This window comes from Leucopleurus acutus (assembly GCF_964270905.1).
Source record: "Leucopleurus acutus genome assembly, chromosome: 3".
Lineage (NCBI taxonomy): Eukaryota > Metazoa > Chordata > Mammalia > Artiodactyla > Delphinidae > Leucopleurus > Leucopleurus acutus.
In genome coordinates this window covers 170,197,016-170,223,653 of record NC_139145.1, presented here as the reverse complement: position 1 = coordinate 170,223,653, position 26,638 = coordinate 170,197,016, and the positions used below count along the sequence as shown (strand labels likewise).

General features: G+C 40.7%; 1 protein-coding gene across 1 annotated transcript in view; it reads left to right on the top strand.

The window, feature by feature from the left end:
* Positions 1–26,638, top strand: part of ADCY2 (adenylate cyclase 2) — a gene marked incomplete at both ends in the record, with an annotated part of 432,098 nt that overhangs the window by 44,864 nt on the left and 360,596 nt on the right. The gene's annotated exons all lie outside the window — the stretch shown is intronic.

Below are 26,638 nucleotides of genomic sequence, written 5' to 3'. Positions count from 1 at the left end.
ATGTGAAATCTAAAAAATACAACAAACTAGTGAATATAACATAAAAGACACACAGATATAGGGAACAAACTAGAGGTTCCCAGTAGGGAGGGGGAGGGGCAGCACAGGGGTTGAGGAGGGTGGGGTACAGACTACTGGGTGTAAGACAGGCTCAAGGATGTATTGTGCAACATGGAGAATCGAGCCAATATTTTGTAATAACTGTAAGTGGAAAGTAACCTTTAAAAACTGTATAAAAATAAAAACATTTTTAAAAATGGAAAAAAAGAGAAATGCAAAAAAAAAAAAACCCTTCCCTTAAATTGGAGTATTAATCATTAGTTTGAAATGAAAACAGAACTCAAAAAATGTTTATTTTTAAGTCAGTCCGTTTTCTAAATTATAAATTGTGTTATTGATTGAACAAAATGAATTTTCCTTGAAGAGTTGTTATGTCTTTAGGAATTCAGTATACACTAATGATCTTTAAAATGCAGAGATTAAAGGAGACTGGATGGAAGTAGTTTTATGTGCCCAAAAAAAAGTCAGAAATTTCTGCTAATAAAGCTCAGAGCTTCAGAGAATGCAAACACATTCAACTTACTGAAGTAAGACATCCAAAATGAAAGTGTGTACACTCCATAAACCATGCGTGGCCTCGGCAACATAAATAATATCTGAAATATTATTGTGATCACACGCAAAGAAATAAATCCTCTGCTTGCTGTGATTTTCAGGTTTTAAATATTAATAGTGTATAGAAACACTGTTTCTTCCTGCTGTAATTTTAAATATGACTCATAGTCTTTACACTATAAAAGGAAAAACCCTTAGTTTTAAGTATAGCCATAAATTGTTGCATTGGGTGTAATTCATGAAGTACTGGTGACCCTAGGTGATTTTTGTCCAGCAGGTCTGAATAGTAAGTATAATTCCTTTTTCTTTATGTTGGAATCTGATTGGATTCCCTAGTTTAATTGGATTTTTAAAGAGATATTTTCATTCTGTTAATTTAGTAAGATGTGTACTCTGTAAGGGAATCTTTTATTTGCAGTATGCTTGGTCATGTTGAGGAAGGATCTCAGTGTGTGGTACCCATGCCAATAACATTAGTGAAAGCTGGGAACCAGCTGGAAATGCAGATTCTCAGGCCCCAGCCCAGAACAACTGAATCAGGAATCCTAAGTGTGGCCCCAGCAATCTGTGTTTAACAGTCTCTCCGGGTGATTCCATTGCTGCTATGGATGTTGATTTTTTTTTTCAAAGAATATTCCCACTTGAATTTCACCTTCCTTATCTTCCGCACTGATGCTTCAGGATGTTAAGAAATAGACTATGTTTGAGGTTTTGGATGAAGACCTCACATATCAGTAAGCTTTGGTAGACAAACCACTCAGAATTGAGTGGCTTGAAACGACCCTATGGGCTCAACTGGTCAGTTCTTCTGGTCTTGGCTGGGCACCCTTGTGTGTCTGTGGTCAGCTGCGGGTCCGCTGGGGGCTGGATGGTTTGGGATGCCCTCAGCTATTGGGCCTTGTCTGTCCCCTTCATGCTCATCCTTCCTCCACAGGCTGCTCCAGGTGCATTCACAGGATTCCTAGAAAACAGGCAGGAGCAAGACCTCAGAATCAGCCCGGCTCCCCTTCTGCATTTTCTCTTGACCAACTCAAGACTCAAGGCTAGCCCAGCTTCATGGGCCGGGGGGAAGAACTCCACCCCTTCATGGGAGGGGATGTAAAATCAAACCCTCAAGGAGAGATGGTACAGGGAGAAGATAACAATCTGAAAATGGTCTGCCCCCAACCCCGGGGCACAAGATTCAGAAGGGCCACTTATTGGCTTAGGAATTCTGTCCCTCCTTTCTGTAGTTCATTCACATGAAAAGCTTCCTAGTTTCTCTCTGAAGCTGGGAAGTACGACACAACTGATAAAAGAGAACACCGTTTGTTCATGGTCTCTGAGTCATCACTGTACCAGCGAGAAGACCATGTTTGCAAAAGTCAAATGAACCTGAACATTTGACTAATAAAAACATATAAAACAAGCTAAGTAGAAACAAGTAAAAATATTTTATTCCAGAAGTTGCATCCTCACTTTCAGCCCTGGATTTCCTATGCAGTGTCTAGAATGTGCTCTTCTATGTGATGACCTGCATGAAGGCTCTGGTTTTCACACACAGCTGATTGTGTCCTCAGGGATGCTAGTGTGACAGTAATTGTAGTATGGATAGACTTCATTACTATAGAGTACTCTGGTACTGTTTTGCTGCTGCTTACGTTATTAGAGTGTTTGTGATAAATAAGAGTAGAAAAAGAGCAGGAAAAAAGGAGTATGTTCTTGATTAATGAGTTTTGGAACAAAAAATAATATGGTCCTTAATCTTATTTATAATAAGCATAGTGGTTTTGAATAGTTCATGTTAGACTTTAAATTATTAATGGTGGTAATAAACTGTTTTGTACAGTAATATTATACAAAGAGGAAGAAATACTTGCATTTTCAGATAATTTGCTAATGTGGAAGAGTTGGATCAGATGTATTCACCTAACACATCTCTATTTTTAGAGATACCCTTTTAGTTTTTTTCCCACATGTTTTCAAAAAATAAGACATATATTCTGTGACATTCAATCTTTTGGGGGCTTTCGCTCTCTGGATCACAAGGTCTTATTTTCCAGCCAGCATGTGTTAAAAGACTTTTCTGTCTCAAATTCTTGCTCTCTAAAGAAATACAGGGAAAATTCTTGATACTCCCTGAAGAGTATAAATAATTCCATTATAAAACAATCATAAAACAATCACAGAAGGCTAGATAATACGGCAAAAACTTTTACCTAAGACTTGCTGGTACACAAAGCAAAGAAAGTATAGGTCACTTGGGAAAGAGTTTGGTGGGATTGACTTTGAGGTAGCCTGAAAGCAAGTGTTCAGATTGAAGAAATTAGACTTAATGCCAGAACTGCTGATTGAAGGCAGGGCCACGGTGAAGCTGGTGTGGTTGGACATGGACAGTCACTCCAGAGGCTGACCAAAATGGCTTTGAGCCATGTGTCAGTCAGCCATGGCCACAATGATGCTGAAAAACAAATCACCCCAAACGCAATGGCTTAAATCATAAAGAATATGTTTCTGATGGAACTAGAGATGATCATACTGAGTGGATTAAGTCAGAAAGAGAAAAACAGATATTATATCACTTATATGTGGAATCTAAAATATGACACAGGTGAACTTATCTATGAAACAGAAACAGACTCACAGACATAGAGAACAGACTTGTGGTTGTCAGGGTTGTGGGGAGGGGAGGGATGGAGTGGGAGTTTGGGGTTTAAAAATAACAGAATATGTTTCTCACTGAGCCCTGTGGGTTGGCTAGTGTTGACTTATCTTGGCCGTCCCTAACTCCAGGCTGCAAGTGGGTTGAGACCTGCCTCATATATGTCTGCATTCTTCATTGATCAGGAGCTGCTGGAGACATTTTCTTGTGATGGATGGTCAGAGCACAAGGACCAAGCCGAATGAGCAAGCACACTTAATGCCACTGCTCGCATCATGTTCTTTTGCAGTTCATTGGCCAAAGCAAGTCATAGGGCCAAGTCCAACAGCAATGAGGCGGGAAGTATCTTCTGCCCCCGGGGGTGATGGCGCACAATGAACATTTGCTGAGCCCTACCTAGTCCAAGCTATTCCCAGTAAGACAGGAAAAGTGGGCTGGTATGAGGCTGATGTTTATTTTCGTAGATGTATATATGGTAAAGCAAAATGTTATTTCTCACTCCAGTTGTTCACTTTAATCCCCTCACTTATATTTTGGAGAGACCTTGAGATTTATCTTTTCTAATATAATTAACATCCAAGCAGGTGACCTTTTTATTGGCAGTAATTTTGAAATGGCTACATTTTTTTCTAAGAATAGAATTGGCAACTTCCTAGTTGAGATCAGCATATGTTGTTGATTTGACCTCAAAATAGGATGGGCTGTAGTTATTATTGTGTTATTTTGAGAATATAAATGAAAAATAAATCTAAAACTGTAGACATGACATATAACAATAACAGCATGTAACATTAACAAACTAAATAACTTGAATGCACTGTCCATAGCAATTTAAGAGGTAATTTTTCTTTGCAGAAATGAAGGTATAATTCCAATCCATCTAGAGGGCTATCTTTGAAAATTATAATTAGCACAGTTGATAAGCAAGGACCCTTTACATACAGTACGAAGAACGTTATAAACATTTTCTTGGCTCTTTTGCTCTAAAATACAAAGTATATTAAACATAAAACTATAAATGTTTTGTTCTCCTTTTAGCTTAAAATATAAACACAAATATTCAGCATTTTCAAAATTAGAACTCTTGAGTTGTGATCTTACAAGCTTATACTTAATACTGTCCCAGGAGCATGATGTTTAATTAGTTATAATGATTAACCTGTTTCTTAAGAGCATCTTCAAAATGAAGGTGTCAAGGACAGCAATCTAAATTCAGGTTCACTTGGGGATGTTTTTTTCCTTTATGTACATTAAATGTCTTACTCTTACTCGGGACGTGCACACATACACATGAGTATGTATTTCTTGTGAGATGATGTAGCGCTTACTATAAGTGCTTTTTCTTTGGAAGAGGGCGGGGAGGAGACACCAGCTTGATAGAAGGAGTGGGGCATGATGAGGGGAGGGGTCTAGAAAGGCAATGGGCATTTTAAGTTCTTTCTTCATGCACTGCCTCAATCATTTAAAATTAGGTTCCACTGCATTTAAGAGAAGAAATGACCTCAAACCACAGGTGCTATACAGGAGGGAAGTTTGTCTCTATTACACTGCAGAGAAGTCCAGAGTTAGGAATCCAGAGTAGGAAAGGATGTTTCATGACATTGCTGAGACCTGACTCATTGCAGCAAAATTCTCCCTATTTCCAGCATGCTCTCAGGCCACAGCTCCACCTCAGGCCACCACAATGCATCCCAGGCTGGGAGGAAGGTCCTCTCCCTCCTTTGCAAAGAGTCTTACTGGGAGATAAGGAGTTTATATTGAAAATATATTTAAAAAAAAACTCATACAACTCAGTAGCAAAAAAACCCAAAACAGTCCCATTAGAAAATGAGCAGATGGTCTGAATAGACGTGTTACCAAAGAAGACATACAGATGGCCAACAGGTATGTGAAATAGTGCTCAGCATCACTAATTGTCAGAGAAATGCACATCAAAACCACAATGAGATATCACTCCACACCTGTTGGAATGGTTATTATCAGAAAGACAAGAGATACCAAGTCTTGGCAAGGACGTGGACAAAAGGGAACCCTTGTGCACTGTTGGTAGGAATGTAAGTTAGTACAGACACTATGAAAAACAATATGGAGGTTCCTCAAAAAATTAAAAATAGGGCTTCCCTGGTGGCGCAGTGGTTGAGAGTCTGCCTGCCGATGCAGGGGACACAGGTTCGTGCCCTGGTCCGGGAAGATCCCACATGCCGCGGAGCAGCTGGGCTCGTGAGCCATGGCTGCTGAGCCTGTGCGTCCAGAGCCTGTGCTCCGCAGTGGGAGAGGCCACAACAGTGAGAGGCCCGCGTACCGCCAAAAAAAAAAATTAAAAAATAGAACCACCAGACAATCCAGTAATTCCACTTCTGGGTGTTTACTTGAAGAAAACAGGAACACTAATTTGAAAAGATATATGCACTCCTATGTTCATTGCAGCATTATTTGCAATAGCCAAGATAGAAGGCAACCTAAATGTCTACTGATAGATGAATGGATAAATAAGATATGAGTTTTCTATATATGCGTGCGCACACACACACACACACACACACAATGGAATATTATCAGCCATGAGAAAGAAGGAAATCCTTCCATTTGCAACATGGATGGACCTTGAGGGTATTATGCTGAGTGAGATAAGCCAGACAGAGAAAGACAAATACTGCATGGTAACATATGTGGAGTCTAAAAAAAAAGTCAAACTCATAGAAACAGTAGAAAAGTGGTTGTCAGGGGCTGAGGGGGATACAGAAATAGGGAGAGGTTTGTAAAAGAGTACAGACTTTCAGCTATAAAATAAATAAGGTCTGGGCATCTAATGTAAACATGCTGATAGCACTGTATTATATAATTGAAATTTGCTAAAGAATAGACCTTAATTTTTCTCCTAAAAAAGATAAATTTGTGAGGTGATGGAAGTGTTAATTACATGTGGGGAATCCTTTTACAATGTATACATATATCAAATCACCATGACGTACACTTTAAATATCTTTCAATTTTATGTCAATTATACCTCAATAAACCTGGGGGGGGGGAACAAATCAGTCAAAGATGCTTATTAGGAGAAACCTTAACAGTACTTCCATCTGCCTCTCATTGGCCAAATGACCACATTTACGTGGAAGGGAAGTGGACTATGTAGTTCTTTTGGTTTAGCAAAGAATTGACGTTCTTTTCCCTTTCCTAGAAATTGAAGGATTTATCCTGGGGGCAATCAGCAAGCTCTGCCTTAATGCGCATCACCCAGTTTGTCTTTGGAGGACATTCTGAATGTTTTTAGGGATATTCATTGTGACATATCAAATACCAACCTTTCGGTTACATTCGTAGCATAATAATTCAGTATAATATTTTGCCTTCCATAGCTTTTATTTATTTTATCAGCTGCCTTGACGCTATGATTATGTTTCCACATATGTGCCTTTGGCACATCTTAAAATTAGATGTAGCTTCCAAGCTAATCAAACCACGTTTTTAAAAAGAGTTGGGAATTTAACTGAGCTATTCCTTTGTGTGTGGCTGTTTATGGAAAAATTAAACTTGCATTTTTAGAAAACTATCCTCCCAGTTTTGGAGTGGGGATTTATTAGGTAAATCTTTGAGTGTATCTTTGTAGTGAATTTATTTATATAATGAATGCTGGTCACCCTGCCCAGGCAATTTAAAGAATGTTTCAGTGTTATTTCTAAATTCACATTTGAAACGTTAGTTGATTGCTAATAAGAGAAATGATTTCTATTAAGGTCTCATACTTTAGTATCTGTTTCACGGAGATCCTCATTCTTGAATATTTGGAACGCCGTCAGAATCTCCCAGAGAAGGAAATGCAGTGAACGACAAGGTCGCTTTCTTGTGTATGATTTGAACTATTAATGAGAAGGAAGGATGGATAGTTTCGGTAAAGATGCTTTTCCCAGTCAGTTGGTTTATGGCATGCACCTATTTTGACGGCAGTTTGTTGACATTAGCTGTTTCTCCTTTCAATAGAGTAAGTTGACTAATAGATAGAGCAACAGGATTGTCTATACAATGCTGCCCGAGGATTCGATTAGGCCTAGGGTGTTTTAATTAACAGCAGCATAAGGACTTAAACGCTGCCTCTTAGTCTGCCTAACCTTATTATTTTCAAGTAGCAGTTGAATAACACTTAGAAGAGAGTCATAAATCTCTCAGACTAATTAATGAAAATGTTTAAAAAATACTGGCAGATGAAAGTAACAAACATGTCAGCCCCCAAATTCTGTTTTTCAGCTACTGATTGATAATACTAGGTCCATCGCCAAATTTTAATTTCTTGATTACATGGCTTTCTCAATATTGCCATTTTATTCACACTTACTGAAGTTAATAACTAATGTATTTGACACTTCCTATCTCTCCTAGGAAATATTTTCCCTCATTATTAAAAAAAATGCAGATTGTCCAACGTAGCTACAAAAAAATCAAATTATTTGATATTTTATTAGCGAGAGTTTAAAACTATAGTAGTAGATTGTGGCAGTTCTTACCGAAAATACCTAAAAATTCTGAAGTGCCTTTTGAATCCTTAAATTGGTGAAATTATATTCAGCATATTTTGAATATTTGCTTCGCTTCATTCTAGTTCTTTTCAGCATCAGCTGGGCATTCTTCGTGGTGTAAATGGCAATTCTCTATTAAGTGGGATTCTCTATGTGATCCTGTGTGGGGGCTGGATTAGAAGATAGATATTAAATATTTTCTTGTACGTGTGGCTCATTTCATTTGCAGAGTGGCTGTCAGCTGAGAGGCTGCTACAGGTGGTCCAGGTGATGGAGGGGATAGTGAACAGGTGGGGACCTGCCCAGCAATATACAGTGAATCTGGGAGAAGACGGGATGGATTCCAGAGATAAGTCAGAGGGGAGCAGAGCAGAAGGCTCTGTGATACCGGATGCGGCTGGGCTGTCCATGAATTTGAGATCTAACTCAGTCTTCTTTTGAGTTGGCTTCTATTTCCCTGAGAGTCAATAAAAAGAGGGTTTTTTAACCACAAATTATTTGAATAAACATACTTTTGAAACAAAGTACAGTACTTACATTTATACCTATTCTGTGACATGTTTTGGCTTCCCCCATTGTATGGACTGCCGAAATCCTTTTTTAGTCTTGATGCTATCACCACATCCTTTCCAGTACTGCCCCTCAGTTTTGTGAGGATTTGTTCAGTGTCCACAGCATTGTAATGAAGACAGTGAACAGGGTGATCCTCCCGTGATGCATATGCTGGGGTGGGCACCATTCTGTGTGTCTTTGCCCTTTGAAGTGAGTATTACCACACCACCCGTTTTACTGTTGAGGGGAGTATGGCCCAAAGAGGTGTGTAACGTTCCCAAGAACACAAAGCTCTTTGTTGGTGGCATCTGTATATAGACCCAGAGCTGTAACTGAGTCCAGTTCCAGGGCTCAGGCATTGCAACTTGGAGCCGTCCTGTCGCACCCCATCCATCACGTGGGTGACCTTCTGCTGGGAGCACGAGTGGATAGGCACAAAAAGGAAACGTGGCCTGTGAAAGGTATGAGCTGAGTGTGTATGTAGCTCTGTTTTAACACAGTAGAGGAAATTCTTTACCCACCCACCCCCCCCCACCACCAAAAAAATCTAAAGGAGGAAGGAATTGTATTAGGTTGAGGGACTAAGAATGTTTCATGGAGACAGTGCTTCAAAGGCAGGACAGGTTTACAAGGAAGAAGGGCCCATCGTGGAGGAAGGAACAGCAGCAGTGGCAAAGCTACGCATACAGGCAAGCTTAGTGAACACAGGGGAGGAGTGAACACGGGCGGGGGTGGGTCCTAAATTCTCCATTTTGGCTGCTATATTTTGGTGTGTCTTAGGTAACACCAAAATTAATTTGCGTTTCATGTAGTAGACACAGGAAAGCCACTGGAGATTTGGGGTAGAGAAATGACATGCTTAGTCATTTAGAAAGCGTATTCTATAAACTGTCCCCTGATTCTGTTTTATTTTCCTACCTGCTACTGATTACTTCCTGGAAACACCCTATGTATTTTGTTGTCCTGTTCTGTCTTCCCTCCCATGATGTAAGCTGTTTGAGGGCTGAGGCTGGGTTACAGCAGGCATGCAGCTTCCTTTGCTCTTCAGAACTTTCTCTCTGGGAACCATGAGCTGCTATGTCACTTGTCTGGCTACCCCGAGACCACACTGCTGAAGAGCCACGTGCAGGCGCTCTGGTCCAGGGTTCCAGCTGAGCCCCTCCTTCCTGCCATCCCTGTAAGGTGTCAAATGTGTGCAAAGCTGTCTTGGACCCTGAGTGTTGTTGCCTGACCTCCAGCAATGCCACATGGAGCAGAAGAACCTTCCAGCTGGTCCCTGCCCAAATTCCTCACCCACAAAACTGAGCTAAAATAAGCCACTGCTGTTTGGAATTCAGGGCTGGTTTGTTAAGCAGTGGTAGTAACTGGAACGGATCAGATTGGGTCAGCTCACTTCAGAGGGGTGTGAGGGAGGGAGGTGGAGTGAGGAGCTCTCTGTCACACCTGATATGCTGTAATTGAAGTCACTGGTTTTACATTTCCCCCTGTGACTGAGTCCCAGTGACCATATCAAATGATGAGAGTGCTTGGTGTGAGGTGTTGGGTGCAAGAAGTGGATGGAATATTGAGTTGACAGCACCAATTAGATCTAGCATCCTGGATCTCCCTTTGGACATCCAAGAAATAACCCCAAATTGAATCTCTACTTTTTCTTCCAAATGGCACCTTCCTTTAGACTTTTCATCTCATATAGTGTTGCTCAGGTGAGGCACCTTGGAGTCCTATGTGGCAGGTCTTTGCTCTCATACCCCACATGGATGCTTCTTCAAGTCCAGTGAGCTCCACCTGAAAGCATATTCAGAATCCAACTACTTTCTTGTCCAAAAACAGTCACCTTCTTCCAGCCATCAGCTTCACTTTCTCTAGCCCTAGAGGTCCTCCCTGAGGTCATTCTCTAAGTGTCTATGCTTCCTTGTCTAACGGTCAGTGCACAGGCAGCCCAAGGTAGAGGCACTGCAGACACCACCAAAACTATATTGAGGACAAAGTCTATGAGACACCTGTGGTTTTTCGTATGGAAGCTACACTGATCCTTTTTTTATTAACATATTTTTCTTTTTATTGAGGTGCATCTTACATGGGCAAAGTGCATGAATGTTAGGATAACAGCTTAATGAAATTTTACAGTTGTGTATATGTAGATAGATGTAGAATACACCAATTCTAAATTATTTTAGGAAAAGTCCTCTTCCTCTTAGCTTGAAACATGTATGATAAGACTGGCTGACTTCTGGCCTCAATTGAGGAGTTTCCTTAAGGAGAGGATGTTATGTCTGCATGGTTTTTTATCTCATGTTTATTGAAAGGACTGCCTGATTTTAAGTAAGAAAGTCCTGGATACCTAGACTTTCTTACTGTACCTCATTGGAGAAAATCCTAGCAAATAAAAATCTATCTTCTAGGCTTGCAAATCACCCCAAATATATGAGTCCTTGCCTTTTAAAAAATAGCCTTTCCTCCCCTGAGAACTGAGAACCCCTATTATGTACAATGAATAAAAGTAAAACATTTTCAGATGAAATTCTTTATTGTTAATAAATTAGTAGAAATATTCAACAACTGAATATCTGTGACTACTTTGAATGTTCACTTGGGTCTGATTATATTTTTTCTGAGTAAAGTCATTAACATATGCTTCCAAGTTTTCCTTCAGATGTAACCTCAGGCAGTGGCCAATGTGAGGTCATTTTAATACTTCTTAATATAGTCCTAGACTTGTTTGTACTTAGCAACTAATATCTATGGAGCATTTTCTACATGCCCCACTGCCTCCTGAATCCCTTATGAGCATTAACTATTCACTCAATTCCACAGACCTAAAAGAAAGGCTAGGTCATCATCCTCTTTTTACAGGTGAAACTGAGGCACAGAGCATTAAATTACTTGCCAAGGTCACACGGCCAGCACGTGGCAGAGGCTGCATTTCAACCCTGTCCGGCAGGTGCCAGAGCCTATGCCCCTAACCACTGTAATCTACTACCTCTGGATGCCCAGGGAAAACACCAAATTTGGGGAAAGTCACCGACTGGCTGCTAGAGCACATCAATTAAGGAGGGTGATGGAGTTTCTCTTAATCGTGTTTCCTTGGGAAAGATGTACAGAATAGACTTGACATCATTGGAGTTGAATCAGGGCCACCATGTTTGAGGAATGGAAAGTAATAATAACAGGCCCAGCCGAGCATCTTTATTCCCTCACTCCCTTTAACCACCCCATGGGGCAGGGACTGGTTTGGACGTGAGGACACTCAGGCAGAGAGAGATTAAGTTGACCAAAGGCAGCTAGTTAGTGGTAGAACCAGGTTGCTAACCCAAATAGTGGCTTCGAGCTTGTTCTCTTAACCACTGAGCTATGTGACCTCAGAAGAGAACAAAACACAGCAACACACAGGTTTGTAAGTTTCAGGGAAGCAGAATTCTTGGGTCCAAATAACCCTTGAAATGTCAGCCAACCTATATTTTGTCCTAGCTCCCTTTTCTTCTACATGTCCAGGCAATCACCCTCTCCCTACATCACAAATTTAACCTGAGAACTGTTGAGTGTCCAGGAGACCTTGGTTGTTATACCCGCTATTGATTGCCATGGAGAAGGGTCATCACGTTGCCATGGCCTGGCGAGCCATTTTGTGTGTAAGTGAAACACATGCTAATTTGCCTTCAAAAGACTGGTTATGTGGGTTTTTTCAGCCTTGAATCCTCAGATTTGTGCCCTCAGGAAAGAATTCTATGATTTGACAGCGTCTCCTGAAAAATGAGTTTTGTTTCCACTGGAGAAGAAAAAAATCATTTATGGGATCTTTCTAACAAAAATATGCTGAATTTCCAAAAGAACAGTTTTATTTTTATATCCCATTAGATTAAAAACTCCTCAAGACAACTGGTCTCATTCATCTTTCTCTATAATCACTCAGGGAGCTTATGATTAAATAAATCATTACATTTCAGTTTCTTATGCCTTCTTTATAAATTGACTCCATTATCATTATGTAATGTCCTTCTCTATTCTTGGTAATATTCCTTATTCTGAAGTATACTTTGCCTGATAAAATATAGCCACTGTAGTTTATTTTAGTTAGAGTCATATGGTATATCATTTTCCATTTTTTTTTCTCTTTTATTCTATCTGTATCTTTATATTTAAATTGGGTGTCTTGTAGACAAAACAATGTCGGGTATTACCTTTTTATCCAAGATGACCATCTCTGTGTTTCAATTGGTATGCTTATGTGTTAACCTTTGATATAATAATGGATAAGGTTGGATTGTCATTTAAAATCTTTATCTGCCTGCTTTTTGCCATGGTATTCTTTATGCTTCTGTTTTGATCTCTGACATTGGTTTATTATTTATACCTCTTAAAAAATTTTAGTGGATACCTTTAATTGCAGTCTACTTTCAAATAATATACCACTTCACAAGTATTGAAGGTGACTGTAACAGTATACCCCCAAAATCCCTCCCATTTTTTCCTCTCTGTTGGTTTCATTTATCTTATTTTTCCATATGCTACAAATACACAGTATATTGCTACTATTTTTCCTTGATAATAAATTGTATTTTAGAGTGATTTTTTTAACAAAAGAAAAATATGTTTGACATTTAGCTTCGTTTTCATCATTCCTGGAGATTTTCATTTGTTTGTGTAGACCCAAGTTTCTATAGTATAGCCCTGCTGGTAATAAATCCTCTAAGTTCTCATTTGTCTGAAGAAAAGATGTCTTTATTTTTTCTTCACTTTGAGAGACATTTTCTCTGAATATAGTTGCTGGTTTGACCATTTTTCTTTCTTTTTTACTTTTTTCTTTGAACAGTTTGAATATGCCCATCTATTGCTTCCTATCTTGCATAGTGTCTAACGAGGAGTTGGCTGTAATTCTTCACGCTGCCCTTCTATATGTGATGTGTTTTCACTTTCCCTGAAGAGCTTCAGGATTATCTCTGTTTTTAGATTTCAGCAGTTTGAAAATGATGTGTCTAGATTTTGGTTTTTGCATTCATGTTGAAGTCCTTGGATCTATTGTTTGATATATTTCATTATTTGTGGAAAAATTCTCAGCTATGATTTCTTCTGTCTCAGTCTCTGATGAATTTGTCAAAGGCTTCCTTCATTTCTACTCCCATATTTTTATTTCTAGCATTTCCATTTTACACCTCCTTATGAAATTCTATATATGATCGTGCATGTTGCTACCTTCTCCACTGGAGTATTTTAATATATTAGTTACAGATATTTTCAGTTCCCTTTCTGGGTCATATATGTATCTGGATTTATAGCTTGCCTTGTGTATTGTTGGTGCATTTTCCCTTGCATTTTTGTTGTATAACTATAATCTTTTATTAAATGTTGCACTTTATAAGTAGAACAGTAGAGACTGAGATAGATAGAATTTATGCTTAGAAAAGGGCATGCCTCTCCTTCAGCAAGACCAGTAGTGAGGGGGGTTGAGTTGGGCTTGTCAGAAGCTGTGCTGGGCTTGGGTTTTGTCTTGTATTTAGTTCACTGTACCACTCATTTCTAGTTCTTTAGCTTGTCCTTAGGGTGTGTTCTGATTTTTTGATGTTTTTTCCCCAAAGTTTTTGCTCCACCTTTGGCTTTGGGCCTTTCTTTTGTGCCCTGTCCACCAGAGAGGGTCACTGTTTTCACTCCCACCCCTCCCTGAGTAGTATACTTGTCTTACTTATTACTCATTCTTACAAGCCTGATAATGGGGATATGAAGAGGGGGGTTCTCTGCTGCACCAGAGCTGCCTCAGTACTAGGCAGGCTCTGCATCCATGGCTGTCAGGGATGGGCTTTCTCAGTGGTCCTTCACCTCCCCAGCGTGAGGAGAGTTCTTATGATCTGGACCCAGTTGGTTTCCTGCCCACACTTCCCAGAGATAGAGGACCCTTTTTTTTTTTTTTTTTTGCGGTATGTGGACCTCTCACCACTGTGGTCTCCCGCTGCGGAGCACAGGCTCCGGACATGCAGGCTCAGCAGCCATGGCTCATGGGCCCAGCCGCTCCGTGGCATGTGGGATCTTCCTGGACCAGGACACGAACCTGTGTCCCCTGCATTGGCAGGCGGACTCTCAACCGCTGCGCCACCAGGGAAGCCCCGAGGACCCTTTTTAAAAAAGTTATTTACCCTACTCCCAGATGCAGTGGATCTTCACTTGTGCTCTGTAGATGGCCAGGTATGCTGTCTTTTCTCAGAGCCTTGAGACTTTGGATCTCAGTGGGGAAAAGGTTGGGCTGGGCTTTTTGCCCTTTCTGCAGTGGTGGCCACTCTCTCCTTCTAAGCATGGACCATTGAATAAGACTCCTCCCAGTCTTCCGCCTTGCTCCCAATCTTTTAAAAGAGCACTTGGTGGAGGCGTGTGGAGAAGAGCCTGGGGAGGTATAGATAGTCTTTTTGTATCTCAGCCCCCAGCGTCTGTCTTCTCACACTAGCCCACACTCAGCCTTAGCAATTCATTCAAAGTTTCAGCTGACAGCTTCTTACCTGCCCAGGTAGGGGTCCTGTCTTCCATCTGTTCTACCACAGGGGAGTTAGAGCTCACATCCATCCACCCCTCAGGGGCACCCATCTTTCCCGAGATTTCAGGCTAGTTCATTATTCTGTGACATCAGCTCTCTAATGAGTTCAAGAAAAGTTATAAGTTTTAGGTTATCCTGCTTTTTTATAGTGATAGGCTGGAAACAATATCCTTTACAGGTTACTGCATTCTAGGCAGAAGCCAGAAGCTCTTATTTACTTGTGTTTACAGTCTGTGAATTCATTCATTCATTAACTGAAGCTTTATCGAGTGTGCACTGGGCCAGGCACAGAGCTACGTGGTGAAGATAATACAGACGACCAGGATAGACTCAGTTGTGCCACCGTTGTCCTCACAACCTGGTAAGAGGGCAGACCACACATATAAGAAATAGAGAAATAATGAGGTGAAGGAAAACACTGGTGGCACTTGCTGTGGAGGAGATTAGCAGGGTGCTGTAGTAGGGGCCACAGACAAGTGTCTGATATGGCGGGTGGGTGGGGGGGGTGGCCTCCTTGAAGAGGTAAAATGGAAGCTGAAACCCAAAGGCTGAAAATAAGCCAGACTCATTAAGAGCTGTTGTTGGGGCAGTTTGGGGCAGGGATTTGGGGAAAACGTTCTGGGCAAAGATAATGTCCAAGGAACAAGGTGAGGGCTGCTACAGAGACTGACAGAAGGGCGTTAAACCTGGAGAGGGAGACCTCCTGAGTCAGGCGGGAGGCGTGGGCAGTGCCAGGTCCTGCAGGCTGCCAGGGAAAGAAGCTTGGCTTGTCTTCTAAGTGCATTGGGAGGTGGCTGGTGGTGAAAAGTATCAGACAAGGTCCTAGCCGAAAACAGATGGCACGCTCGGAGGGGGTGACTGAGAGGCAATTAAGGAAGCTGGTGTTCACAAGGTCTAGACAAGTTTAAAAGAAACCAAGCTGGGATGGTGAAGGCCCAAGGCCAGACACTGCAGGGAGCTGTTACCACCTGAGCCTGAAGTGGGAAGGAGGGGCCAATGGTCCCTGACTCACGAAAGGTGGGTTCCAGGAGAGTCTCCTAAGGAGCCGTGGCTCTTGCTGGAGGGAGGCTGGCTTGTGGTGCGTCGGTAGGGGAAGCCCTCCCATCTCTTGCCTGAGCATCCAACTGGTACACCTCGCTGGAAGCCCAAATGCAAAGGAGCCTGTTAACCCAGTTCTCAGATGTCAGCCTCTCAGTCACATGGCAGAGTGGAGGATAGACAGGACACGGAAGAGGAAACAAAGTCTGCAGCACTGAGAGGAAGAGGGACTGAATTCCCCTTTGGAGAGGTCACTCCACCTGTGGTATGGGCAGTGGACGGAAGGGATGAACGTGGCGATGCGTACAATGAGAGGCTTCTCCCAGCAGCTGGGAGGAGAGGAGAGATGTTGGGTGGCTGGGCAGTGACCGTGGGAAAAAGTGGTGGACATGGGATGCATTTTTAACCTAGAACAGGCAGAACTTGTTGGGTAGGATTTGAGGGGGAAGGCAAAGTCAAGGATAACTCCCAGGCTTTTGTAACTGGATGAAGCCAGCACTCTTTTCTGAAAGAGGAGGATACTTTGGCAGGACCAAGCTGGAGGGAGGCATTGGAGTCGAGAGTGATGTTTGGAGATCTTAAGTCTGAGGCACCTTTGGGGCTGCCAAGAGGAGAGGTCAAGCAGGAAGTCATACATCTTCTTCTAATATATCCATCCTTCTCATTGAAAAAGTCTGCAGATATATAAATAATGTGTCTAATGAGAACATGTTTTTGAAGTTCACTGTCTTTAGTTTTTATAACCAAGTAGTAACATCAGAGAGGAATAGAAAGACTGTGGATCAGCATGCAAATATTTGCAAGTCATATATCTGATAAGGGGTTAACATCCAAGACATACAAGGAACTCATACAACTCAATAGCGAAAGAAAAGTTCAATTTAAAAAATAAGTGAAAGAACTGAATAGACGTTTTTCCAAAGACATACAAATAGCCAATAGGTACATTAAAAGATGTTCAACATTAGACAAATGCAAATGAAAGCCATAGTGAGATATCTCCTCACACCTGTTAGAATGGCTATTATCAAAAAGACAAGAGATAAAAAGGCTTTCGAGAAGGATGTGGAGAGAAGAGAACCCTGGTGCACTGTTGGTGGGAATGTACAATAAGTTGGTATAGCCGCTATGGGAAACAGTATGGTGGTTTCTCAAAATATTAAAAGTAGAACTACCATATGATCCAGCAATCCTGCTTCTGGGTATTTATCCAAAGGAAATGAATTCAGGATCTCAAAGAGATATCTGCACTCTCATATTCGTTGTAACATTATTCACTATTGCCAAGATGTGGAAACAACCTAAATGTCTGACTACAGATGAATGGATAAAGAAGATATGGTTTATATAATGGAATATTATCAGCTATGAGAAAGAAGGAAATACTGTCATTTATGACCGCATGAATGGATCTTGAGGGCATTATGCTGAGTGAGATAAGTCAGACCAAAAAAGATGAACACTGTGATATCACTGACATGTGGGATCTGAAAAAGCCAAACTCCTAGAAACAGATGGTAAAATGATGGTTGCCAGGGGTTGGGGGAGGAGGGGAAAATGGGGAGAAGTTAGTCAAAGGATATTAACTCCCAGTTATAAGATGAGTGAGTTCTGGGGATCTAATGTACAGTATGGTGACTATGGTTAACAATCCTGGAAAGTTGCTGAAAGAGTAGATCTTAAATGTTCTTACCCCAAAAAAGAAATGGTAATTTTGTGAGTGATGGGGGTGTTAACTAACACTCTCGTGGTCATCATTCTACAAATTTAAGTGATAAATACATTGTACACCTTACAATTATGCAATGTTATATGTCAGTTATATCTCAATAAAGCTAGAAAAAAAAAAAAAACATGTCTTTCTTTTCTCCGATACTTATAGTCTCACTGTCAGACCAGGAAATTTAAAAAAAATACTTCTTGAAAACCATAAAATTTTAGCTCTGCTAATATTTCTCCAGATTCAGTTTATGTGGTAAAGCTTGTTCCACATTTAACAGGAGAGTTCTGGTTGGGGATAAAAATGTATAAATGTTTGGCCAGAAGAACTGGCCCACAGCCAAGCCATATGGATCCCTCACGTCTAGACGTTGGGAAAGGAGCAGGCAGTGACTGGGTGAGAAACAGGGACAGTGCGAGGGGAGAGCAGAGTGCCAGGATGCAGGATTCTCAACAGGGTCAGAGGCTTCTCGGGTACCCAGGATAAACAGGATGAAAATGTCATCCTATTTTGTTCCCTAAGAGCCAGAGACTGGCTGCTTCTAGGCCCCCTTTCCTTTGGTGCCAGCAGGAATGTCTCAGCCTGAAGTTACCAGTGTGCTGGTGGATTGAGTTACTCAGTGACCTACAGATCACGCAGACCCCTGCAGAAGATCCCAGACCCCCTGCAGCTCTTTCCCAGCGCCGGTTCTCTGGCTTGTCGAGTCCAGATAAGGAATGTACCAGATAGACATCCAATGAGCCAGCTCTAGAAATCTCTCATTCCAAAATTTTATTCAAGTAAATCTCTTTATTCCAAAATTTTGGAAATTCCCTTGGCTCACGTTGATCTCCTAATGTCTTGTCTTCTAATATGTAAACTCTGTGTCCAGTGAGAACCGGTTTTGAAGTTTTTGAAGTTTACTTCTTCCCAAGCCAGCGATAATATCACAGAGGAGGAGACAAACTGCAGAGTAGCATGAAAAGAAACATCACGTCTTTCTTTCTTTTCTTCAACACCTAGAGCGTCACCTGAGTCCAGGAAATTGAAAAGTACTTCTTGAAAACCATAAAATTTCAGCTCTGCAAATCCTTCTGCTGACTTTATCTGCTAAAGCTTGTTTCTCATTGAACATATCCTCTCCCATTCTTATATTTATCCTCCCTTCCTTCTCTGTCCCCTTTAGTAGGATAATGGGGAGTAAAAACAGTAGGGTCTTTTCACGTCAAGACTTGTGTTTTCTCCACAGAAGACCCCGTGAAAAGACACAGGTCAAGTCAAGAGGCATTGGAGGTTGAATTTTTTTTTAATACAGAAAAGTGATTTATCTCTTTAATCCCAGCCTAATTTCTCATATGACTTCACCATATGTGTCAGGATATTTTCTGCGTGATTCTGGAACTTTCAGTTTTAACGACTATATAAATATATGTAATGGTGCGTTTGTTTATATTCTACTTGCCGGATTTTTGACATTGAGTCAGGGTAATCTAGATTTAGAGGCTCTTTTGGGTGGTTCTCTGTCGGTTACTTATGCGGATGGTGGAAAGCTCTGTACCTGATGGCAATCTGTCACCTTTGCGTCACTCTTGTGTCAGAGACAGCGCAGGCTGCTTGTAAAGGCATTGGCAATTTTTTTTTATAGAGAGCTTCTAAAGATCTACTCTTATCTGATCTTCAGTTTATATGAATTTCTGTATTTTAGATTGAATACCTTTGCCTAAACCATGGTTTGCAGCCTAATCAGGGCTATGGACACAGTCTGTAAACCTCAAACCTGTCTCTGTGTGAAATTCACTGACCTGTTCAGGGACTAAACTCTTCATCTTCACCATGTTATTGATCTACTCTGAACATCCAGGGATTTAAATAAAGCACCAAAAATATTTATATAGTTACATCAATTACTTGCATCTACTCTAGCAGAGAGCAATTACTTTTTGTGAATAGACACAGCTGTTAATTTTAAGGGCATTTAGTTTGCTTTTTTCAGTCTTTTACTCTACATGGTGCCTGAGAGATTAGAGACAATGAGAAAGAATTTTGTGACTAACTGAATGAATGAATGAATGAATATAAAGTGTTGGCTCGTGTCAATGATGGTGGCGTGGTGTTTCTGTAACTTTATGCATTTGCTTTATCAGTATCACAGGCCCAGGACCTGTTAATCTTCTCCTGGTGCAGTGACAACCTACTAAGTAGTAACCTCTAAACCAGCAGTCCCCAACCTCTTTGGCACCAGAGACAGGTTTCGTGGAAGACAATTTTTCCACAGACCAGGGTGGAGGGAATGGTTTTGGGATGATTCAAGCGCATTACATTTACTGTGCACTTTGTTTCTATTATTATTACATGGTAATATATAATGAAATAATCATACAACTCACCATAATGCTGACGGGAGGCGGAGCTCAGGCAGTTATGTGAGCGATGGGGAGCGGCTGTAAATGCAGATGAAGCTTCGCTCGCTCGCCGCTCACCTCCTGCTGTGTGGCCCGGTTCCTAACAGGCCACAGACCGGTACCAGTCCGTGGCCTGGGGGTTGGGGACCCCTGCTCTCAACAGTTATAACCTCTCACTTCCGGGTGAGCAAGATTGTCTGGATGATGGATTCACCATCTGAGCAGTTGGGCTTGGTACAGGGTTAATTTACTGTCAATAAAATGATTAACAAAATTCCTATTTCTACCAAAGTAGAAGGCTTTCAACAAACATATAAGCTAATATTAGCATGGCCATTAACCAGCATATACAATCGGAGTAGATCATGGAAATATGAATCCACATAAAAATATTGCTATTCTTTCCATTAGTTTCTTACATATGTACTTATTTGCACATGTGTTTATGCGTATATGAATGTGTCTATATAATCTTTATTTTTGCCCATTTTTCAAATTACTTATTATTAAATTTTGAGAGTTCTTTATATATTCTGATACAAGTACTTAATAAAATATATGGCAAATACACACACACACACACACACACACACACACAGTATCTTATTCCAGTCTGCTTCTCTTTTTGTTTTCTTAACTTTTTAAAAATACATCTTTATTGGAGTATAATTGCTTCACAATGCTGTGTTAGTTTCTGTTGTACAACAAAGTGAATCAGCCATATGCATACATATATCCCCATATCCCCTCCCTCTTGAGCCTCCCTCCCACCCTCCCTATCCCACCCCTCTAGGTCCTCGCAAAGCACCGAGCTGATCTCCCTGTGCTATGCGGCTGCTTCCCACTAGCTATCTATTTTACATTTGGTAGTGTATGTATGTCGATGCTACTCTCACTTCACCCCAGCTTCCCCCTCCCCACTCCGTGTCCTCAAGTCCATTCTGTATGTCTACGTCTTTATTCCTGCCCTGCCACTAGGTTTACCAGTACCATTTTTTTTTTTTTTAGATTCCATATATATACATTAACATACGATATTTGTTTTTCTCTTTCTGACTTACTTCACTCTATATGACAGACTCTAGGTCCATTCACCTTGCTACAAATAACTCAATTTCCTTTCTTTTTATGGCTGAGTACTATTCCATTGTATATATGTGCCACATCTTCTTTATCCATTCATCTGTTAATGGACATTTGGGTGGCTTCCATGTCCTGGCTATTGTAAGTAGTGCTGCAATAATCATAGAATGTATTTGAACATATTAAATGCTCAAATATATGTGGAATGAATGGTGTGCCTTTGCTGTTCCATGAATGTCTGTTTGAACAATTTGGAAGAAAATGGGAGCACATTTGATAGGGTGCAATTATCCTGTCATCTAATATTTCACGTAAGGCCAATCTCTGAGGCAAACAAAGGCACCTCTATTTGTACAGGATGATTAGGCACCACACACTCTGATGTTTTTATTAAAGCGAGAGTCCCTGGCCTGAAACAAATTTCACTGCAAAAGTATGTTTATTTTTCACTGATGACACATTAAATGAAAGGGATGACAGATATCATATTATGTATTAGGAGTTGTAGGAAAACACTGAGCCTGCTCTACGACCACAGCTGCACGCGAGGCATTCGGTAACCGTTTGCCATCTACCAAGAGTGCCGATGTTTTACACTGTAACTTGATATTTTAGGGTGTTATTTATACTAGTAAAATGCTTGCCCCGATTTATAATGAAAAAGGTCTTATGGAGTCCAATATTTATCTTTTATTTTGTAAATTCACTTTTTTTGTGTATTACATAATTTTCAGGGTTTGGATGGTTAAACTTCGCAGAAACCGTGATTAAATTTATGAGGTATCATGGGTGACATCCTTGGAATCTCAAATAGGTTAATACATTATACATGTGATTTATGAATGTGTTTCATGCATTGGTGCTCTTAGGGCCCAAATTCAGCATGAGGACATGCAGAACAAAAGTATCACTCTTTAAAAAGGGACACATTTGAGAGGATGATGAGATTTATCAATAAAGCCTGATGTCTCAGATATATTGTATTGGCCCATTCTTTTTAGTTTATGTGCTGGGGTCAGGAGGTCATTTACTCATGCAATAAGAAAGGTCCAACTTCGACCACAAGAGGTGTCTGATTTTAGCTACAATCTCACAACTTAAGAATCTGCCCGATCAGTAAGATTCAGCTTATTTATTTCTCAGGTGTTCGCTCATTCTAGGAAGCTAGTTTTAAGTCACGTTTTTAAGAGTCATGATTTAAGGTGAATGGTTATGACTCTCAGCCTGCCGCTATGTGTATTTTTCCCCTTCTGATTCAGAAGTGGTCCAAGACTTGAACTTTCAAAAAGGACTAATGTATTGGAGGGCTGTGATTGAAGAATGTACAGGTTTGTCTAGCTTCTCCGCGACTGAAAACTGCAATACATTTCAATACATCTTAGAAAGACCAGTTGCATTTTGTTTTAAGTTATTATTAACCAGAATGCTGAAAGCATGCAAAATGTAATAGGGTCTCCCACTCCTTAAGGTAATGGGGTTGGTTTGAAAGCGCCTTTACCAGACTACATGGAGCCCAGAGAGGCGACACGGCATGAGGTGCCTTTGTTGGCCGCACCTGCTGCCTTCTGCACCTCCGCCCAGGACCCACCCTCTCCTGGTTCCTTCTCCCCCTCCTCCTGCTTCATCTCTTCCACTCCAAATCCGGATCCACGTGCAAGGTGCATTTCAGTTGATTTTTTTTTTTTTTTTTTTGCGGTACGCAGGCCTCTCACTGTTGTGGCCTCTCCCGTTGCAGAGCACAGGCTCCAGACGCGCAGGCTCAGCGGCCATGGCTCACGGACCCAGCCGCTCCGCGGCATGTGGGATCTTCCCAGACTGGGGCACGAACCCGCGTCCCCTGCATCGGCAGGCGGACTCTCAACCACTGCGCCACCAGGGAAGCCCTCAGTTGATTTTTATTCCATGGAGCCTTGCTGATGTGCAGTGTTCTTTCTCTTTTTTTGTAATAACACTTGCCATTTGTATATAACTGGATAGTTTACAAATATTTTTACACAAACTCATATCGTTGACATCAAAACATTGATAGAAGAGATTTTATCCTTTATAGGTGAGGAAACCCAGGTTCTAACAAGTTAAATGATATTCCTGTAGCACACTGATGTCCACCTTTCACCCATCTGTTCATGAAATATTCTTCCTCTTGACAAATTATCATTTTAAATCAATTACAATTTCCCCAATTTTTATTCCATGCTTATGCTACTGAACTGAAAACATGACAGTTAATGAATGCTTTGAGAAGCCTTCTAAGTGACCAGTTAAAAAAAATAAATAACAGCTTTCAAGGTTTCTTTCTAACCTAATAACACCCAATTAAAAAAGATCCTGGGGAGAAGTAATCCAGTTTATGAGATCTGCAAAATCACAGAGGTTTTACGAATTAACTCTGTAACAGATGGGCACAGGCTTTATGAAGAAAGTGGTGAAGTTGTTTTGGGGAATGGACGGAAGCTGGAATAAATGAGGCGCTGCAGCATCCTGCGCAGGGAGACCCCAGCCTGGCCCACCTCCCTTCAACTTCCTGGAAAGTAACTGCTCTCAGATGCCTACTCCAAGCCTCTTTCCTCTCCCACCCACCCTCACTCTCAGATGATAACCTTGCATCCTCTCCTATTTCACTGGAAAGTTTTGAGCAATCTGACTCCCCCTCCCACCATGTCACCCCTCTACACATCTAGCCTGAGCCTTTCTGCCTGTCATGGCCTTGGACTGCCTGTGGATCCCCTTATTTTGGGCTAACTCTTCCTCTTGGCCAGTTTTCAGGTATCTCCAGTTACCCAAGGGTATGATCTTCTCCTTTCTCTCTTCATCCTAAAATTCTCCCTCTCCACTAGATCTTCTCCTTCAGTACACTAGCATGCTATTCTTTTTATTTTTTTGGCTTTAAAAAAATTTTATTGAAGTATAGTTGATTTACAATGTTGTGTTAATTTCTGCTGTACAGCAAAGTGACTCAGTTATACATATATATATTCTTTTTCATATTAGTTTCCATTTTGGTTTATCACAGGATATTGAGTATAGTGCCCTGTGCTATGCAGTAGGACCTTGCTTTTTATCCATCCTGTATATAATAGGTTGAGCCTGCTAATCCCAACTCCCAATCTTTCCTTCCCCCACTCCCCTTCTCCTTGGAAACCACAGTCTCTTCTCTGTGTCTGTGAGTCTGTTTCTGTTTCATAGACATGTTCATTTGTGTTGTATCTTAGATTCCACATATAAGTGATATCATATGATATTTGTCTTTCTCTGTCTGACTTACTTTGCTTTGTATGATAATCTCTAGGTCCATCCATGTTGCTGCAAATGGCATTATTTCACTCTTTTTAATGGCTGAGTAATATTCCATTGTATATATGTACCACATCTTCTTTATCCATTCATCTGTTGATGGACATTGAGGTTGTTTCCATCTTTTGGCTATTGTAAATATTGCTGCAGTGAACATTGGGGTACATAGCATGCTATTCTTACCTCTTACAAAACGACACTCTTGACCCATTCCCCATGAACTACCATCCCATTCTTCTCTTTCCATTTGTAACAAAACTCCTTGAAAGAGTTCAGTCTGTGCATTCTGATCACAATTGTCCCTAGATCCCACGCAATTCTGGAGTGGATGAGATCAATAAAGACGGAAGAGATCAGTAAAGCCTATTTGGAAGAAACTGCTCTTACTAAGGTCACCTCATCAAGGTCTCCAGTAATTTCCATGTTGCTAAATCCAGTGGTCAGTTCTCAGCCTGACTTTTACCTGTTCCACACAATGCATTTCTTTCTCCCTCTGGAACTTGGATAGACATGGCTACACACAGATTTAAAACTTTTTTAAGTCTAAAAAGAAAGCACAGACACACAATAAACAATTCTAAAAATAAACTGTCAGTTGGGGAAAATACTCAAATGCTCAAAATATAGAGAGCTTTTCAGATTAATAAAAAAAGATCAAAATCCCCCAAAAGGAGTAGATAAAGATGTGAGAGCATGGTCTTCCCTGGTGGCGCAGTTGTTGAGAGTCTGCCTGCCGATGCAGGAGACATGGGTTCATGCCCCTGTCTGGGAAGATCCCACATGCCACGGAGCGGCTAGGCCCGTGAGCCATGGCCGCTGAGCCTGTGCGTCTGGAGCCTGTACTCTGCAACGGGAGAGGCCACAACAGTGAGAGGCCCGCATACCGCAAAAAAAAAAAAAAAAAAGACATGAGTGCAAAACTTACAGAATGAATATAAATGAAAAAGATGTAAGTTCAGTCTCACCAATAATAAATAAATTTGAACTAACATGTCAAGGATATGACATTTTCAAAACAGTTAGAAAGAATAATAATGCAAAACAAAATAAGCATGCTTACATCCTGCCCTGGAGTGTAGATTGCTACACAGCCATGGGAGGGGTTTTGGCAGATTTTTCCTTAATTCTTAAAATGTGTCTCTCTTTCAACATATTAGTTCCACATCTGGTAAGCTATCCTAAGAACGTAATTACTCAGATATGCAAAAGATGTTACTGAATCTTCATAGGAGTGTAGAGAAATGCTATGTTACAGAATATCTATAGGTACACTAGTAAAAATTATAATATGAAGGTTTATTAGTGTTCCAATTGTGATATGTCACTACAAAGTACAGTGTACCATACACTCCCAATTTTGTTTTTGAATTTATCTTAGAAAAAAAGGTAAAAGGATAAATATCCAGATAATAAAATGAGTGATCTTGGGTATTAGAGATATTGATTTACCCTCTCATTTGAATTTTCTGTGTTTTCTTTAATGAATATTGCAATGAATATAAAAGAATAACACTGAAGAAATACAGAATTTTTACTTATGAAGGGAATTATATAATTAAAGTTCTAAATTCAAATCCAAGGTGATTTTATTCATTAAGAACACACAAGACTGAGAGAGACCTAATGAATTCCTAGGGACACGTTGTCTCTAGGGGCAGCTGAGAGCGTTCAAAGTGTACATCACTAGTCTCTATTCCTTCATAATGGTGCTTTTATAAATTTTAAAGGTTATTAAATTTAAAAAATTGGCTATTACAATATATATAGATGCAAATACACACATGCACACATATGGCCACACACACCTTTGCATATCCCCTGGCTCCGCAACCTCAACTTGGAGTGGGACATTTGGGTTTTAAATAACTCAGGATTCTCCCAGGATGGAAAACTTGGGGTATCTTAAATATGGTGCTCTCTTGACTTGCCTTTGCGTTTTCTCTCTGCCCAAGTGTGTGTGGGGAGAACATTCATTCTTTGAGACCCAGGTCAATAGGCATGCGTGGTTGCTGATGACTTAGGGTGAGCAGGTGACCGATGTGGAGATGAGCCGCCTGTGGCTGGAGAGTGAGATTGCGCCTCTCTTAGTCTTGATTTCTGTGGTCTTTGATTGAATACTGGAGGCAAATTTAACACTTTACTTAACGCAAAAGTAAAGACTTTGAGGACTGGAGTGGTAAAATTTATCATTCTGAGTGGGAAGGGATATTACTTCCGAAAGAAGGAAATTCAATATGTGATTGGAGGTTCATTATTACTGTGAGAGTAAGTAGTTATTTTCAT